Source organism: Balaenoptera musculus, chromosome 15 (assembly GCF_009873245.2).
Source record: "Balaenoptera musculus isolate JJ_BM4_2016_0621 chromosome 15, mBalMus1.pri.v3, whole genome shotgun sequence".
Taxonomy (NCBI): Eukaryota; Metazoa; Chordata; class Mammalia; order Artiodactyla; family Balaenopteridae; genus Balaenoptera; species Balaenoptera musculus.
In genome coordinates this window covers 52,114,762-52,122,160 of record NC_045799.1, presented here as the reverse complement: position 1 = coordinate 52,122,160, position 7,399 = coordinate 52,114,762, and positions in this window count along the sequence as shown.

Genomic DNA, 7,399 nt, shown 5'->3' with positions numbered 1-7,399 from the left:
GGAGATGCCTGCAAAGCCAGAGTTAGAAACTTGATTGAGGAATGTGATGTGTGTGGCTGAGCAGAACAGCAGAGAGCGCTTGAGTCCTGTGTGCTCAGGGCAGTGCTGGGAGGTCTGGGGCAGCCCCTGCCCAGGGCCCCACAGTGCTGTTGTATCTTGCAGCATTACTATCAGTCCTCAGCAGGTCCCAGTCTGGCCCTCTCCTGACCAGAAATCCAGTTCTGTTTATCTGTTTTGTGAGAGGTGTGACCCAGACACTGAGGATGTAACCAAAGTTCCCACAGCTAGCTGAGCATTACAATCCCTCTGTCTTACAACAGGCATGTCAAGAACCAGAAGATTATCGTTTACAGAGGTGGCTCAGGTCATTATAACCTGCAGAGGAGAAAGCCTGAGTTCTACAGGGACAAATACTTCCCTTCCTTTATTCTTGGCAGCTGAGACCTACTGAAAGCTCGGTGATTGATGAGGGTCCAAACTCTCTCTCCACCCACCCTCCTTCCTTCAAAGGGGAAAGAAAATCTGTTCTCTTAAAAGCTGGCATGGACACCAATCAGGAAAACAAACAAGTGCTTGAGAAGCAGCAGCTAAATCAAGTTTCTCCACCTTGTTCCAACTGCCTGTCCCCTAACCCAGGCCCTCTCCAACCTGATCCCATTTCTCTTTCCTTACTCCCCTTCTCACCATTGCCTTCGTCTTCTGGGTTCTCACTCTAAATGCTGCGCCAAGGTCACTGCCTTCTCAACGCTTCCTGGATGATGCCCCCTCACCCAGGCTTGGATCTTCCCATGCAGAAAGGAAGACGTGTCGGGAATTGCTTCAGCTCCAGGATCTTCTCATTGAATGTAGTTTGGGCTGCAGCCATCATAAGCACAGCTCCCAGAGCTGGCTGAAAGCTTGTGAGTGAGGCCCAGCAGTTGCCAATAACATGAGAGTCTGAAGAGCTGGTGGGGGACCTCCAAGTTGCCAACCTCTCTGAGATGTCAGGACCTGCCATCAGCCACGTGAGAGAATGTGAGTAATGAAGACGAATTCAACTGAGGCTCATGTGTTCTCAAATGCAGTTCCTACAATGTGGAGAATCACTTCCAGCTGGGCCTCTCCAATAAGAACTTCATTTCTACTTCACTTTGCTAAGTTTGGGTGAGAAGGTATAGATTTTTTTTCTCCCATTCAAGTCAGACAGTGTTACCTAATGGAAATCTCACAGACTTTGACTGTCAGGTGGATCCAGTTTCCAGTGCCAGCTCAACTCCTCATTAACTGATGTGAGGCAAAATACTCAACTTCTCTAAGCTTCTTTTTCTCATCTGAGCATAACTATACCAATCCTGCAGCATAGAGAAAAAGATTAGAAATGCTATTTGTGAAGCATCTGGCCAGTGCTTGGCACTTACAAGATGCAGAGTAAATGGTCTGTGGTGATAATAACAGAAGCTCTATCTTACAGGAACTTCTTTATAGCATATCTCACTACTTGACATATATTTATTGGTTTCATGTCTGTCATCCCTACAAGAATGTAAGGTTCTTGGAGAGCAGGTAATTTGTTTTGTTCATTGCTGAACCACAGCACCTTGAATAGTGTCTCATGCAAAATAAATATTTTGCAAAGGAATGAAAGGGTGAAAAAAGACAAGGAAGTCTGGGTCTTTAGACCTGATTGACTGCTTAAAGTACTTAAGCATTGTAAAGAATATGAAAGGAGGCAAAGACTGGTCTCTGGCTGAGACGTCTCTGAGATCTGTCTCCCCTTCGTTTCCACTTCTATCGCTCTAGGGTTGCATTTCTGAACTTCAGCGCTATTTTTTTGTTGTTGTTTTAAAGCTTAGGTTTTTGTTTTTTGGCCGCGCTGCGCGGCATGCAGATCTTAGTTCCCCGACCAGGGATCGAACCCGTGCCCCCTGCAGTGGAAGTGTGGAGTCCTAACTGCTGGACCTCCAGGGAATTCCCTTGAACTTCAGCACTACAGTATTGACATTTGGGGCCAGACAGGTCTTTGTTGTCTGTGTGGGTCGGGGCGGGGGGTTGGGGGGCGGTGTCCTATGCATTGTAGGATGTTTAGCTGCACCCCTTGTCTCCACCCACTAGATGTCAGGAGCACCCGTCAGTCATGACAAGACTACTCCAGATTTTGCCAAATATCTTTGGGGGGTCAAAATCTTCCCTGGTTGAGAACCCCTGGTCAGGGACACATCATTAGGCCAGGCTGGTACAAGAGTCTTCCATCTGTCTACCTGGTCTTCCTACAGAGCAGATCTGGATTTCTTGACTTTCTACAAATCTAATTCAATTGTGTAAACTGCTCTGCTCAAAAGCCTTCAAGACTTCCTAATACCACTGAAATAAGCCAAGATCTCCTAACCTGCAAAGGCTCTCCCTGGCATTCTAGATCTAACCTACTCCTCCAGTCTCACTGCGCACTCTCCTACACATGGTCTACAATCCAGCACAGGTGAACTGGTCCCACATCATGGAACAGGCTCTCTGCTTTCCGTAGTGTCTTTGCCCTCTAACCTTTTCCCAAGACCTGATTTCATTCTTTCCAGAGAAAGTGAACACCAGGGGCTGCCAATCTCCATTCCTCCCAAGCTAGGGAGGAAGAGCACCTAAGCCTAGAAATTAGAAATACGGTAAATTTTATGTTCTCAATGAGTGGAGTCCATCAAAGAAGACAAAAAACCCACTGGAAGAGGATTGGTAACAGCACCATCACCACCTTCTTGACGCTTTCTTGACGCTCTGAAGTCCTCGGCCCCGTCTGTTAACTCTTTCTCAGGGCGCCTTCTCTTACTCCATCTAACACCAGAACTTGTTTCTGCGGGTTTATCTACTCCACAGTTTGGGAGCTCTCTGAGGGCAAGGAGCATGTCTGAGCTGTGTTCGCGTCCTCACCGCCCAGCACAAGGGCTTACAAGGAAGCAATAGGGCCTCGGTGAACCAGTGTTTGATTCGCGTAAAGCACAAGGGTAAAAGGCTCTGAGCCTTTCAAAGCACATTTCACGGGGAAAGAGAGCGGACAGGAACCCCAAAGGGCGACAGGTCCCGTACACCAGCCTACCATGTTCCCAGGCCTCTCCAAACAGAGGGAGGAGGCACCGGCTCACGGCCACTGAGAGTCTTACGGTCACACGACCCAGGACATCATGAGAGCCTCAGGGGAGAGGGCGGAGCCGCGGACCTCCAGCCCGCCCCGCCGCGAAAAGCCAGCCTCAAACGCGCGACTCACGCACCTGGTCAAATTTCCCAGAGCCCGCGGCCTGGAGCTGCCGCAGGGCAGGCCGGGACTTCCAGAATGCCTGACGAATGCGCAAGGGCTAAGCCGGAAAACAGCGCCGCGGGATACGCACAGCCCTCCCCAGCTGGTTCCGCCCCCCCCGCTAATCGACAGCAGTCGTCCCCAATGAGGAGACGGGCTCCTCGTTTGCGTCATAACCTGGACCAATAACGCTGTTCGAAAACCTGGGGCCCTGGATCTGGACGTTTGTTAATCCCTCCTATTGGTTACTGCTCCTGTTCTGCTTGACAGGCGCTTCCGCTTCTCTTACTTAGAAGGGTTTTTGTACCAGGCCTACCCGGACTGGTACCCTACTTACAGATGTGACAATGACAGTATCAAAAATACGTAACGCTTACTATATGTTTGGCACAGTTTTACACACGTACACAGTAACTTATCCTCACACCAATCCTATGAAGCCAATACTATTATCGTCCTCCAGACGAGAAAACTGCGACAGGGTTTAAGTGACTGTCTAATCACAGAAGTAGGACTAGAACTCGCTTCTAACCCAATGCTTTTCTTCCCTCTGTTTTAATTTTTTCATATTCCACAAGTACCGCAGAACATTCTCATTTAAAAATGAAGCCTCTCATCCCTTAACTCCCAAGTTACACTCCCTCTCCAGAGGAAATAACTGTCATTAGTGTGTATGTCTTGCTGGACCTTAATCTGTAATTTTGTCTACTTAGTATATCTTCCAAGTTTTTCTGTTTCAATATATCAACCTCATCTTTCTTTTTTTTTTTTAAACTCCTGTGTTTGGCATTTACCATTATGTGTTCAATCTTCAATCATTTCCCTTTTGATGGACATTCAAATACTTTACTAATTTTCGTGTGTGTGTGTGTGATTCTGGATTGGGATATTCTGGATATATTCTGAAGAGGGAGCTCATGGGTTGGGATAAGAGTGTGTGGGAAAGAACGGTGGAGGCTTCTCTCTGCCTTTATTCTGGCCCCACTTCATCCATCCATCATTTATAAACAATCTGGTTGCACAGTGAGAGTAGTACTCCATCAGGATATAAATGGAGCTGGGATGTGATATAGACTGATAAACCTCCTTAGGGTAAGTATTCCATCTTTGATTAAGTACAACACTGAGCAGTTTTCTCGAAGCACTCGCACATGCGCTATCTACTTTGATCCTTACATTGTTCCTGCCATCTACTATATTCACATTTCATATGATGAAACAGAGTGCTAGAGAGGGTTAATAAAACATAAGCCTGGGACATCTTGATGTGGCAGAAAGCAAGGAAATGCTCAAGGAATATGGCGACAAGTCAAAAAACACAAAAGCCAGTTTGAATGGACTCCCAGTGATTAAACAAGGGACAACAATATAATGATAGTAAAAAGTTATAGGGCTTCCCTGGTGGTGCAGTGGTTGAGAGTCTGCCTGCCAATGCAGGGGACATGGGTTAGTGCCCTGGTCTGGGAGGATCCCACATGCCGCAGAGCAGCTGGGCCCGTGAGCCACAATTACTGAGCCTGCGCGTCTGGAGCCTGTGCTCCGCAACAAGAGAGGCCACGATAGTGAGAGGCCCGCGCACCGCGATGAAGAGTGGCCCCCGCTTGCTACAACTAGAGAAAGCCCTCGCACAGAAACGAAGACCCAATGCAGCCATAAATAAATAAATAAATAAATAAATTGAAGAGTTGTTGCGTTTAAAAAAAAAAGTTATAAACCATAGAATAGAATAGGAAACATTGATTCTGTAAGATGTAAATAAATAAAAGATTAAGTTGTTTCATTAGTATCAGGATATTTAAGTAGTTTCAAAGTATTTCCCTGTAAAATGCTTATTAATTACAAAGTAGGAAATAATGGAAAAGCCTAGCAGACACCACCTTCATTTAGTGATCCAAGTAACATCACTAGTAATGGGAGACATTGAAATTTACACCACCTGTCTTAGTCTGAAGACATCGAAATTTACACCACCTGTCTTAGTCTGCTTCGGCTGCCATAACTAAATACCATAGATTGAGTGACTTAAACAATAGGAATTAATTTTCTCACAATTATGGAGCCTGGAAACCCAAGATTAAGGTTCTGGCAGGATTCAGTTTCTGGTGAGGGCTCGTTCCTGGCTTGCAGAAGGCTGCTTTGTCCACAGTTGGCCTTTCCTTTGACTGTGTGTGGAGAGAGAAAGATCTCCCTCTCCTTCTTCTCTTTGTAAGGTCACCAATCCCATCAGATGAGGGGCGCACACTTATGATACCACTTAACCCTAATTACCTCCTAAAGGCTCTATGTCCAAATACAATTAATTACATTGGGGTTTAGGGTTTCAATATATGAATTTTCAGGTGGGGTACAAATTCAGTCCATAGCACCACCTGATAGCATACGATGAGAAGAATGTAACATCACATGTGTGGAATTCCTGACAAAGATGACCTGAATCTAACTATGAGGAAAAAAACTGAAATTGAGCTGTGTTCTACTAAATAATTGGACGATCTTTTAAAGTGTCAGGGTCACGAAAGTCAAGAAAAGACAGAGGAACAATTTCAGACTGACAGAGACTAAGGAGACATGACAACTATATGCAACGTGTAATTTTGAACAGAATCCTTTTGCTATGAAATACATTATTGGGACAATTGGCAAAAGCTGAATAGGGTCTCAGGATTAAATAATATAATGTATTGATGTTCATTTAGTAATTTTGATGGCTACATGGTGGTCCTGTAGGAGAATGTCCTTGTTTGTTAGAGATACACAGTAAAATATTTGGGGAAGACAGAGTATCATGCTGTCAACTTACTGTCAAATGATCCAGGGAGAGAAAGTCCTTTATATCATGCTTCCAACTTTTCTGTAAGTTTGTGATTATTACAAAAAGAAAAAAAAATTGGAAAAGGCACAAGCTTTAGAGTCAAGAGTACTTGGGTTTGATTCCCAGACCTACCACTGTGTGCTGGGAGCACATTTCCTCTTGTGCTCCAATGTCCTCATCTTAAAATGGGAATGGTATAGGTTGTTGTGAGGATTAAAGGAGTTGATCTTATAAAGGGTTTAGATTGTTACAGAGCCCAGGATAAGTACTCAGTAAAGTTGATGTGCTCAACTCATCTATATAGTCAAATAAACTGGACTTTTCCACCCAATCGTTAATGGAGCGTCCAAATTAGCCTGTAATTTAGCACTCACATACTAGAGCATAAGCTCACCAAGCCAAAGGCACTTTCCCATTCTTATTTCTCACCATCTTCTTTATGCCAACATCTCCTAACCACAGCCATGTAATTGAACCTGAAGGCTGTGAAGACAGAAAAAGGACTGACTCCCTTCATTGACAGGTTCAAAATTTAGTCATTGCACTCACTTTGCTAGGATACAGGGCAAGGTGGGATTTGGACAGACTCTGTGAAAGGCTCTAAGAGATGGGCTCTTAAATTCACTTAAATCCACTGACCACACTAGCATATTCAAATTCTCTACATTTATGTTTTACTAAGGTTGGTGAACCTTCTATAGTTCTTGGTATATCTTTTGTTTTTCATTTTTTTGAATTTCCAACTGAATAAGACACAAAACCTATTTTTTCTTCTGAAACCCTAGAAATGGAACATCAAAGTCCTTAATAACAAGGAGCTTCCCTCACATTTAATGGCTTTTCTCCCAATTTTTGACTTTGTTTCACGCACACCACTGAGAATGGAAGACGAATATGTGTACACTTTGATGATGGCGTATGTGATCTCCATGATGCATTCATGTCCCAAGCTTTTTCTCCTCCCTCTAATTCTCTGTGTCTTACTATGCCCCTAACTGCAAGTTAGATTCAAAACATCCTGTACTTTCCGTAGGGAGACTCTGCAAAACTCTGAAGTGTTTGAAGAACGCCTGTCTATTTTCTTCCTATTTTCCCACAAGTAATTTTGCAATTTAAATGAATTAGCTAGGGGATATCTCCTTGGAAAGTACAGTTCTCATAAATTAATCAACTGGCATTCTGGTTTGTATATCAACTTAGGAGCTTGGTCATTGTGATTCTACCTCCTGAGAACTTCATCTATTCTGAGTGTGCTGATCAATAAAACTTTTGAGCCTGCAAGACTCTGGACTTTGATGAACTCACCAAGTTTATGCTGCTAGGTGGCT